This window comes from Octopus sinensis, linkage group LG9 (assembly GCF_006345805.1).
Source record: "Octopus sinensis linkage group LG9, ASM634580v1, whole genome shotgun sequence".
NCBI classification, from domain to species: domain Eukaryota; kingdom Metazoa; phylum Mollusca; class Cephalopoda; order Octopoda; family Octopodidae; genus Octopus; species Octopus sinensis.
The window spans coordinates 20,501,684-20,512,953 of NC_043005.1; the positions used below are offsets into that span (position 1 = coordinate 20,501,684).

Sequence of the window (11,270 nt, forward strand, 5' to 3'; positions counted from 1 at the left end):
TTCAATTTAAATGTCTACAACCAGAAAAGTTTTATCCTGTGTTAGACTCCATTTCTTGGTCACATGGAAGTATCACAAGCTTATTAATATGCCTAGTGTCAAGGTTTGCTACTCCTGTCTGCTACAATAGGATTACTTTATTCAGTCTTTTTATCAGACATCCATCTTCAATTACCAAAATCAACCCATCTCTCCACTGAGAAACTTTCTAAGATAGAGGTTTATAGGGCAACTCTCACTCCTCTTGATGATTTCCCAATGAATTACATGGGACTCACAGTCAATGACTTCATTGAAAGTTTCACTCAGCATATACACTCATTTTTATGTGAAAACTTCAGGAACAGGGAAATGATCTGCCCAGCATAATCTTGAGCTTATGCAACACACCACACACACAAACACACACACACACTCTCTCTCACGCACACACACATACACACACACACACACACACACACACACGTATACATAATGTAAACAATATCACACATCAATATAAATTAAGATACAAATATAAAAATATATATTTATTTTTTTCTTACATTATTGTTCTAAATTTCATTCAATTTGATATTGTAAACAAATTTATTAAGTTTTTTTTAGTTTTTCCACAAGTATTTATCCTCATATTTGAGAAATATTTGCTATTAGGAATGCTGTGAAAAGCAATTGCAGCTAATGAAGTGGTGTATATGTTAAGTCATTGTATGGGGGATAAATCAACAGGAGTAAATCTGCCCTAAGAGTTATATTACCACAAGCCAGATGTGTTCATTCCTCTCTTTGTAGCCATCTACTCCAGTTGGCAGCAGACTAGGAACATTCCTGGGGAGTGCTGATACAGCTGAGGAGAATCTAAAAAATGGGAACTGACAGAAGTTTTCAGACCCAGAAATCTGCCCAACATTGAATTAAAGACTTTAGTAAAGGTGCTTGCCAAGGGGCTGGCACATGTTGATAGTATAGATGGAGGTAAGCAACTCTGCGTGATCCTTGGCAGATCTATCCATGACAACCTCCACCTCATGTGATAAATCATACACCAGGTCCAAATGAATCTTGCTTTGGTGAGTACTGATCAGTTAGTGTGAGTCCTAAGCATTTAACAAGGTAGACCATTATTTACTGGAGACTGTCTTAAGAACTGCCATATTTTGTCTATCCTTTGGAGGCTTGAAGGTCACAATGTACAGTAGAATGTGGTCAGTATCAATGACTGCACCCAGAACTGAGCATTGAAAGCTTGGTCTGTTCAGGTGCCTCCCATCTGTCTACTGCATGTTTTTATTCAGGAGCCATTGCTACTGAGTATGGAGAGTTTGAGTGGTATCCCATTCTAACTAGGACACAGGAGAGTTGTGTCAGTTTACATAAACAATGTCATTGTTTGCCAACAGTGATTGCTATTACTGTATTGAGGGCACAGTGGAAGTGCTCAAAATCTTTTTTGGACTAGATTTCTGAGTGGATCAGAAGTTGTTTGGTAGATAATCAATCTTACTCAGAAAGGTACCAACTTGTTGCCTCCCCCAAACTTTCAGGCCTTGTGCCTATAATAGAAAGAATTATTATTACCTATTCTTTTTATCTCGGGTTTTGTTGTAACTCCTGAAGTCTTGCATGTGCAGTGGACTTGCTGCTTGCTGCCTGTTCTTTTCAACTATCTAGTACTTCTCTGATTATTCTGGGTGTATATCTTTGATGAAGCACAAACTGAAGTTTCCCCAGCGTAAGCTGAACTGTGCTTGAAAAGCATATGTGGAGGTATAGGTTCTAACATGTGTACCTGTTTGAGATACATGGAAAGTGACAAAAATGTTCTGCAAACACTTGTGTAGTACCCAAGCGTTTCTGACTTGTGGAGTTATTGGAGCTATGTCAATCACCTGCTGCCACATGTAGGATTGATCAGGCTGTTTGCTGTGTCCATTGTGAAGATTGTCTCACTACCTTGTTTTGGCTGAGAAGGTCTTTAACTGTCTGGTAACTTTGATAATAAAAGGTTGTGTAGTGGACCAGATTGAAAGGGTTGAAGGCAGATTTCTTCATCTTTGGTCAAGCCTGCATTAATTTTTCCAAGTTTCATTTGAAAAGGAAAGTCAGGTTGGAGAGGAAAGTGCTGCCTTCTCAAAAATTTTTTGTATTTCCTGTTCTCCATTATTATTATTATTATTATTATTATTATTATTATTATTATTATTATTTATTATTATTATTATTATCGTTATTATTATCGTTATTATTATTGTTATTATTATTATTATTATTATTATTATTATTATTATTATTATTATTACTATTATTATTATTTATATGTTGTTTAAAAAGTTTAGATAATAATGTAGAAGCATCATGTAATTGAAATTTTGAATAAAATATTAGAAAGCCACCTGGTGCACAATTTTTTTAAATGGATAATTTATCATAAAAACACAATCCATCCACAAAATTATTCTTTGGTATAAAACACCTTCATCAGAATTCATGGAATTTCTGTTGCATCATAAAACATACTTGAAAATTTGCCTTAAAGTTGCAGATAATCCCAAGCTTGGTGTGCTTTGGCTTAAGATTCAATGGCCATAGCAACACTTAAGTCATTAGTTTAAGGAAGTTTTGACTCTGCAAAAGTACACCATCAGAAAAGGGATGCATAAATGGATTATTTGCAATATATTTGTTAAAACGAGGTTTCAAGTAGATCTCAAAATGAACTACAACTGACATGAATACTGACTAGGATTACATATTGATCAAATATTCATTTGATCTATATTCATTTACAATAACTTGTCTATTTAAAAGATTATGCACCACATGATTTATAATATTTAGGATATATAAGTGGTGTGTATATATATATATATATATATAACGATTGTAGTGTTATACTCATTATCTTTTTTTAATAATTTTGATATATATTTAAAATAATATTAATTAATTAATCTTATGTATTGGCTTACGTTTTTCATTGTATGATTTACCCAATAGTGGCCTTTATCTCTAATTTAATATAATATATATATATATATATATATATATATATATATATATGTATATATATGTATATATATATATATATATATATATATATATATACATATATATATGTATGTGTGTGTGTGTGTATATGTGTGAAAGCATGAGTGTGTGTGCACATGCATGTGTGTGGATGTGTATGAGTATAAAATGTATTTCTTTCCCTTTTGTTTTTCCAGCTGATGCTAACATGATTGCATTAAAAGCAGTAGGCATACCAGGACAGGATAATATTGGACGGCATGATAGTGTGGACGTAAAGGCATGCAATAAAGCTTGCCTTGAATATACAGGATGTACTTCTTATGAGTACAATGATAAATCTCAATACTGTGATTTAAGTAATGTGACTCATGCAACTCATGAACTTAAACCCAACACTGCAGGTTGGGATATTTACATCTTAAATCCAGGTTAGTAGAATATTTTCTCATTTTATCCTTTGCATGTCTGTTTGTATTTACATACCTGAATATGTATATAATACATATGAATATAATATATATGTATATATACATATATGTATGTATATGTGTATATATGTGTGTATGTGTATGTATGTATGAATATATATATATATGTATATATATGTGTATATATATATATATATATATATATATATATATATATATAACCCATGCTAGCATGGAAAATGGACGCTAAATGATGATGATGATGATGATGATGATGATATATAGTAAATCCCAAAAGGAAGAAGAACAAACACAAAAACACAACAACACGAGCACGTGGTACATGTAAAGTATTAGCAGATGCTCAAGGAAGGAAAGAAAGATGGTTTAAGGTTTCGGGCAATGCTCTTCTTCAGGAACAGAGGAAAGTTCAGTAGAAAGGAAGACAGAGGAAGACAATCGCCAGTGATTCACATGTGGTTAAATTTTGAATATATATATATATATATATAAAGGTATGTGCGTTCTTAGTTCATGGGTCAGCTGCTGTCTTTAGGTGTAAGAGAATATATTCTTTATGTGCTTGGTGTAAAAAATACTTGAAAGTAAGTTACAGTCAAGTGAGACAACTCACATCAGGTCATTTCTCAGAGCAACAGACATCATGTTTCATTACTGTTTCGACTTATCAACAAGGCCTGCTGCAAGCCATATTACCGACTATGACTATATGCCAAATAGTTTAGACACCATCTGCTGGTATGTCCCAACGTTTGCTACTTAGGTGAGATAATGAGCAGTGGAGGAGGTTGTACAGAAAGTGTAATAGCTAGAATAAGAATAGAATAGAGAAAGTTCAGAGAACTTTTACCTCTGTGTGAAGGCAAAATTGTACAATATGTATGAACTGTGATACTGCATGATAGTGAGACCTGAGCCCTGAATGTGGGGGACATGCAAAGACTGGAGAAGAAGGAAGCTGGTATGCTCTGCTGGATGTGTGATGTCAGTGTGCATGTGTGACAGAGCACTGGTGTGCTGAGAGAGAAACTGGGAATAATAGGAATTATATGCAGTGTATAAGAAGAGACTGCACTGGTTTGGCCATAAGATGTGGATGGATAAGGACAGTTGCATAAAGAAGTACCAATCAGAAGATTGGGAAGAGGGAGATCCAGGAAGACATGGGATGAAGTACTGAAGGCCAATCTCAAAATGCTGAACCTTATGAAGGAGATGACAGAGGACTGAGATATGTGGCGCATTGCTGTACTTGTGAAGATCTGCCCACAACAGAATCAAAATCTTAAAACCAAGGTGCCACATAAAAAGCACATAAAAAAGCACCAGTACACTCTGTGGGGTGGTTGGTGTTAGGATGGGCATTCTATGGAGCTTGGTGCAACCTCTGGCCTTATCTGTTCCTGTCAAGCCATCCAACTCATGCCAGCATGTAAAATAGATGTTAAATGATGATGATGATGATGATGATGATGATAATGATGATGATGATAATGATGATGAATTTGTGTATTGAAACAAATTTTGTTGTGTTTTGGCAGAGTCATTACACTAATAATTATAACACATGTACAGATTCCGTTCCACTTCTCTATTGTTAGTCAGTTGGTTAAATATCTAACCAACTTAACTAAGCAATTATTTGTTTAATGTGTTGATTAAACAATCAATAGGTTGTTTGTTAGTCAAAGTTCTTTCATTATTGTTAACAACCTCTTCAGTGACTTAATGACTTCTCATCTTACTCCAAGGTCTGTTCTGAGTCTATCTGAGAATTATTCTTATGTTTGTATATATGCATGCTTGTATGTGTGTGTGTTTCTAAACAAAAGAGTGTGTATGGATGGATAATAGTACATTTAGCCTTTGTGATCCTGAAATAAAAGAGGTATGGAAGAACTACTAGGAAAGGCTATTAAAGGTAGAGAATGAATTGGAGAGAGGGAATCTCCCCATGTGAACCCAACAGAGGGATAATCTACTCTAGTCAACAGCTGCATGACAGATAAGGCAAATGAAGATATGAAGACAGGGAAAGATCCTAGTCCATTAAGAGTTACTGCTGAGATGCATTAGATATCTAGTAAGGTACAATGCAGATTAGTCACCTGCTTAGTTAATCAGGTTATTCAGTAAATAGTATTGCTCAGTGACTATCATAGTAAGCAGCTATGAGGGCAAAAGAAATGCTTTAGATAGCAGTAATTATATAGGGATCAAATTGCTGGACTAGGTGATGAAAGTTGTGGAGAAAGTTAATTAGGAACAGAATTAGAACTAAATGAAATGCTGTTTGGCTTTATCCTGGGGAGAAGCATCGCAGATGCTATTTTTACAGTCAAGAAACTGTGAGCAGTATTTAGCTAAGATCAAATGGTTGTACTTGGCATTTGTTTTTCTAAAGAAAGCCTTCAATAGAATACTTTGCTTTGTGATATGGTGGCCTCTGATGATGATAGGAATAAATGAATGACTTGTGAAAGCAGAACAATCCATGTACAGAGGTTCTGTCCATAAGGTAAGAGTTGGTTAGGGGTGTACAGGTGGGTGTTCACCAAGGCTCAGTTCTCAGCCACCTCCTACTCATCATCGTCTACCAGGCCATACCAAAGGAATTCAAGACTGGTAGCCCATGGGAACTGTTATATGCTGATGATCTTGCTCTTATATCAGGTTCTGTTACAGAACTAGAAATGAAATTCCAGGCTTGAATGTAACACCAGAAATCAAAGGGCCTTAAGATTAACTTAGCAAAGACTAAGGTGCTAGTAAGCAAGAAAACAGACAGGATCCTTCTCCTATCAGGTAAATAGCCCTGCTCAATATGTAGAGATGGTGTAAGCAGGAATTCCATACAGTGTACCAGTGCAAGCTATGGACTCAAGAGATGCAGTGGAATAGTAGGAAGTTTTGTATGTGAAAGATGTAGAGGAGCCATAAAAACTACAGATTCTTGGGATACTGATTTCTCAAATGACCTGAAGGCACTTCAGGGGTAGTGAATAGTGTCTGCAACCTAGAGAACCTAATTAGCCATGGGAGAGGATGCATAGAAATTGTAATTTCTAGAATAAGAATAGGATGGACAAAATTCAGAGAGCTTTTACCTTTGCTGGCAACCAAAGATCTCTCTCAGAGTGAAAGGAAGATTGTGTGATACATGTATAGAGCAGCAATGCCACATGGAAGTGAGACATGGGCCCTGAATGCAGAAGACATGTGAAGGCGAGAGAAATGAAGCTTATATGCTCTGCTAGATGTGCAATGCCAGTGTGAAACAGAACACTAGTATTTTGAGGGAAAAGTTGGACATAAGAAAAATCAGCTGAAATATTGAAGGCTGATCTCAAGACACTGAGCCTTACAAAGGAGATGATTAAGGATGAATTGCTGTACTCAGAGCAAATTTGATGCCAGTACTGGTGCCACATAAAAAGCACCCTGTACACTCTATGGAGTAGTTGGCTTTAGGAAGGGCATCCAGCTGGAGAAGCCATGCCAGAACCAGCTCCAGTCAAACTGTCCTATCGATACCAGTATGGAAAACAGAAGTGAAATGATGATAGTGATGAAGAAGAAGATATGTGTGTGTGTGTGTGTGTATGTTTGTGTGTGTGTGTGTGTGTGTGTGTGTGTGTGTGTGTGTGTGTGTGTGTGGTGTGTGAGTGTGTATGTGTGTGTGAGTGTGTGTGTGTGTGTGTATGGCCATTCCTCAATGGAAAGGAGGCCAGTCGATTAGATTGACTCCAGTATGCAACTGGTACTTAATTTATCGACCCCAAAAAGATGAAAGGTAAAGTCGACCTCAGTGGAATTTGAACTCAGAATGTAAAGACAGATGAAATACCACTAAGCATTTCACTTGGCGTGTGAGCGTTTTTGCCAGCTCGCCACCTTTAAATATATTGAGTATATTATGAAAAACCTGTCCTGTTTTGTTTTCCACACTATGTTTGTTTGTGTGAATGTATTTTTGTGTTTTCTTCAATATGAAGTAGGGCAGCATAAAATTTTAGAGAATATTATGTAGCGTGATTTTGATTGCAGGAAATATCTATATGAGAAAGAGTAGTTGGTACAAGTAATAGTTGGTATCTTTCATTTAAATAACAAAGAATTTTGTTCATTGAACTATTGAGGATATGAAGATGTGGGAAACACTTGTGTATGAAAAATTGACTCTGATATGCTTAAAATATCTAGCAGAGTAGACTAGAATCTAGTTCCTCAATTATCAAACTAAATAATATGGGAATGTTATATGCAAGGACTAGAAATGCATTATAAAGGGTAATAAAGGCAATGGAAATACATAGAATAAGGAGACTACAAGAGCATCAAATTTTCAAACATAGCCAACTGCTACAAAGGTAAAGGTGACGCTTTAGACTGGTATAGCAGCACCATAGTCAACTGCTACAAAGGTAAAGGTGACGCTTTAGGTACAAATAATTACAGAGGTATCAAGTTGTTGGATCAGGTAATGAAGGTCACGGCAAGGTCATAGCCCAACTATTTAGGGAGAGAGTCAGTTTAGACGAGATGCAGTTTGGGTTCATGCCAGGGAATTGCACCACTAATGCTATATTTCTGGTAAGACAGCTGCAGGAGAAATACCTAACCAAAGATAAACCTCTGTACCTGGCTTTCATTGACATGAAGAAAGCCTTTGACAGGGTCCCCCCGATCCCATATCTGGTGGTCAATGAGGAACCTAGGGTTAAGGCAACCTGTGGAAGCTATCCTCATCCATTCTCACTACATCACCACAGCTATCTCTCTTTCACACCACATCTGATACTTCTATGGTCCAACTTTTCTCTCAAGGTACTTAAACTCTGTCGAGTATGCACACTGACATTACACATCCAGCGGAGCATACTGGCTTCATTCCTTGCAAGCTTACGCATGTCCTCAGCAGTCACGGTCCATGTTTCACTGCCATATGGTGGTTTAGGGAACCTGTGGATGAGGTGGTGAAGCACGACTTTCAAACATTAGGCCTCAGTGAGGCAATGACTATTGACCGAAATATGCTGTGCTTGAGAAGACCAGGCAAGCTAAGTGAGACCATAACCTGTGGCCTATTCCAGGGGTTTAACCAGCCCTCTTATCTGTACCTTTCCTTCATTGGACACTAAACTTTGCTTGCGAAGACCTGTTGAGGTAAGTGAAATCGAAATCGAAATCAAATTTGATGACTGGCATCTGTGCCAGTGGAGCACTAAAAGCATCATCCTAGCATGATCGTTGCCAGAGCAGCTGACTGGCTTCCGTGCCAGTGGCACATAAAAAGCACCATTCAAGCATGATTGTTACCAGCATCGCCTTACTGGCACTTGTGCCCTAGTGAATGTGAAAACTATTGCAGCAAGGGTCATCAGCAGTGCCGCCTGGGACTGGTTCCTGTGCAGATGGCATGTTAAAAAAAAACCATTTGACTTGCCCTCGTGCTGGTGGCACGTAAAAGCACCCACTACACTCTCGGAGTGGTTGGCGTTAAGGAAGGGCATCCAGCTGTAGAAACTCTGTCAGATCAGATTGGGGCCTGGCGCAGCCATATGGTTCGCCAGTCCTCAGTCAAATCGTCCAACCCATGCCAGCATGGAAAGCGGACATTAAACGATGATGATGATGATGTTTGAAGTGTATCAAAGACTAAGAGAGGATTTGCAATCATTCTCTGATGATTATGTAATGTTAGTGTGCATGAATAGAAGAGTAAAAATGAGCAAAGGAAAAGCTATATATAATAGAATCTAATATGATGTGAAGAAAAAAAAAACTTCTATGGTTCAGGCATATGATGCATATAGAGAATGATTGCTATATAAGAAATTGTCAAGTGATCAAACTGAACAAAATTTGCAGAAAAGGGAGACTGAGGAAGACTCAAGACAAAACAGAGAAGACAAAAGATGATGATAATTGGTGTTATGTAAAGCTGCAGTAACCTGATGAAATGTACATTAGAAACAGCTGTGTTGAACAATGTGTGTGGGTGTATTTATATCTCTGTGCAACTTGCTTCACTCAATAAATTTCATTGTAAACCTGTTATGTTCTCATTCTCATCCTCCTCCTAACATACTTTCACCATTAGTGTCAATTTCTGTCATCAATCAAGAAGATGATGATGATAATTGGTGTTATGTAAAGCTGCAGTAACATGATGAAATGTACATTAGAAACAGCTGTGTTGAACAATGTGTGTGGGTGTATTTAATCTCTGTGCCAACTTGCTTACTCAATAAATTTCATTGTAAACCTGTTATGTTCTCATTCTCATCCTCCTCCTAACATACTTTCACCATTAGTGTCAATTTCTGTCATCAATTCCAGCTTATGTGCAAGTTAAATGTGGACCTCCAAAAGATGTTGCTCTTGGCAAAAAGGCCTACACTACCACCAGATACAAATCTGAGGTGACTTATACTTGTGATGATGGAAATCAATATAAGTTGACATGTGAAAAGGACAGTAAATGGAGTCCCATAACATTTTCTTGCAAAGGTAACGTAAACAGCTTTTCTCTATTTGCCTCTGTCTATGTGACTTTTTAAAAAGAGTTTAAATTATGTGTTTTTGTCAGAAGAAAGTTGACTCTTCATACATACATCTTCTTTGCCCATTTAATGCCAGAATGGGAGAGGGGAAAGAATCCTCAAGCATACCTTTCATGAGATCCTGTCAGAAGCAACTGTCTTCTGTTAGACCCCAAGACTAGCCAAGCACATGCATGTTATCCAAGCACCTTGCTCGTGGTTTATTCCTGGGTCTCCTGCCTGTTGGTTTTGCCTGTAAAACAAGTCTTTCCCAATACAATCTTACCACATGCCCATATTATCAGAGTTGTGATCTCTTAATTTGGAGACATTGTGGCTCCACCTGGAGTGACACACCGATTTCTGAGCTACACATTCTATCGAGAACATTACTCCTATGTCCCTTTGGTGTGAACCCCATCTTGACCACTTGTATTGGTGATCGTATTGCTTCAGTCATCCCATGAGTTATGACCACAGGTAAGGATAGGCTTAAATACCAATTATTCAGCATTTGCACTTACTTCTCTTCTGATGATGATGGAATGTTGAAACTGGCACATTACTGCCCCAGCTCCTGTAATTCTTGCACATGCATCACAACCACATGTGTATGACATGGTGACCTCCTATCATAAAAAAAAAATGCATAATCTTACATGTGGAACCCAGTTAGAACTTTTTTCAGATTGACTGGCTCATCCTACTCAAAAGGTCCCTAAATAAGGTTTGTTTAAGGATGATGAACAAAACACCCACGTTTCCAGAGGCAAATTATTCAAACCCCAAAGAATTTCTTTTGAAACATGGTTATGAAATTCCTCACAACTCCTGTTCATGGTCAGAAAAGCACATATCATCAGCCACTGAAGGACATACTCAACTGAATAAGGTCAAGCAACTGACAAGCAAATCTGTAGTATTGAGTAGAATATTTGCAATAGCCCACCTTTTACACCAAGACAAAGCATATACATGTTAACACTTCCAATCAGTTAAAATCAGAAGCCATGAGAGCCACTGCTTGTTACTGTATCATGGCATTATTATTATTATTACTATTATTATTATTATTATTATTATTATTATTATTATTATTATTATTATTATTATCATCATTTTCGTTATCGAGTGAGAGAGTAATTCATGCCATCAAGGTGATACTGGGGCACAAATATATGAAGCCCTATATACTCATCATGACTACCCATCTGATAAGGGTACATCAGGCACATGGTGGTCTCAT

The 11,270-nt window shown here is 37.1% G+C and overlaps 1 long non-coding RNA gene across 1 annotated transcript in view; it reads left to right on the forward strand.

The window, feature by feature from the left end:
* Positions 1-3,407: 3,407 nt before the first annotated feature.
* The window catches only part of LOC118764788, a 121,079-nt gene continuing 113,216 nt past the window's right edge, over positions 3,408-11,270 (forward strand). Inside the window, exon 1 of the long non-coding RNA XR_005000592.1 lies at positions 3,408-3,462. This is a non-coding gene — a long non-coding RNA (uncharacterized LOC118764788). The remainder of the gene's footprint in view (positions 3,463-11,270) is intronic.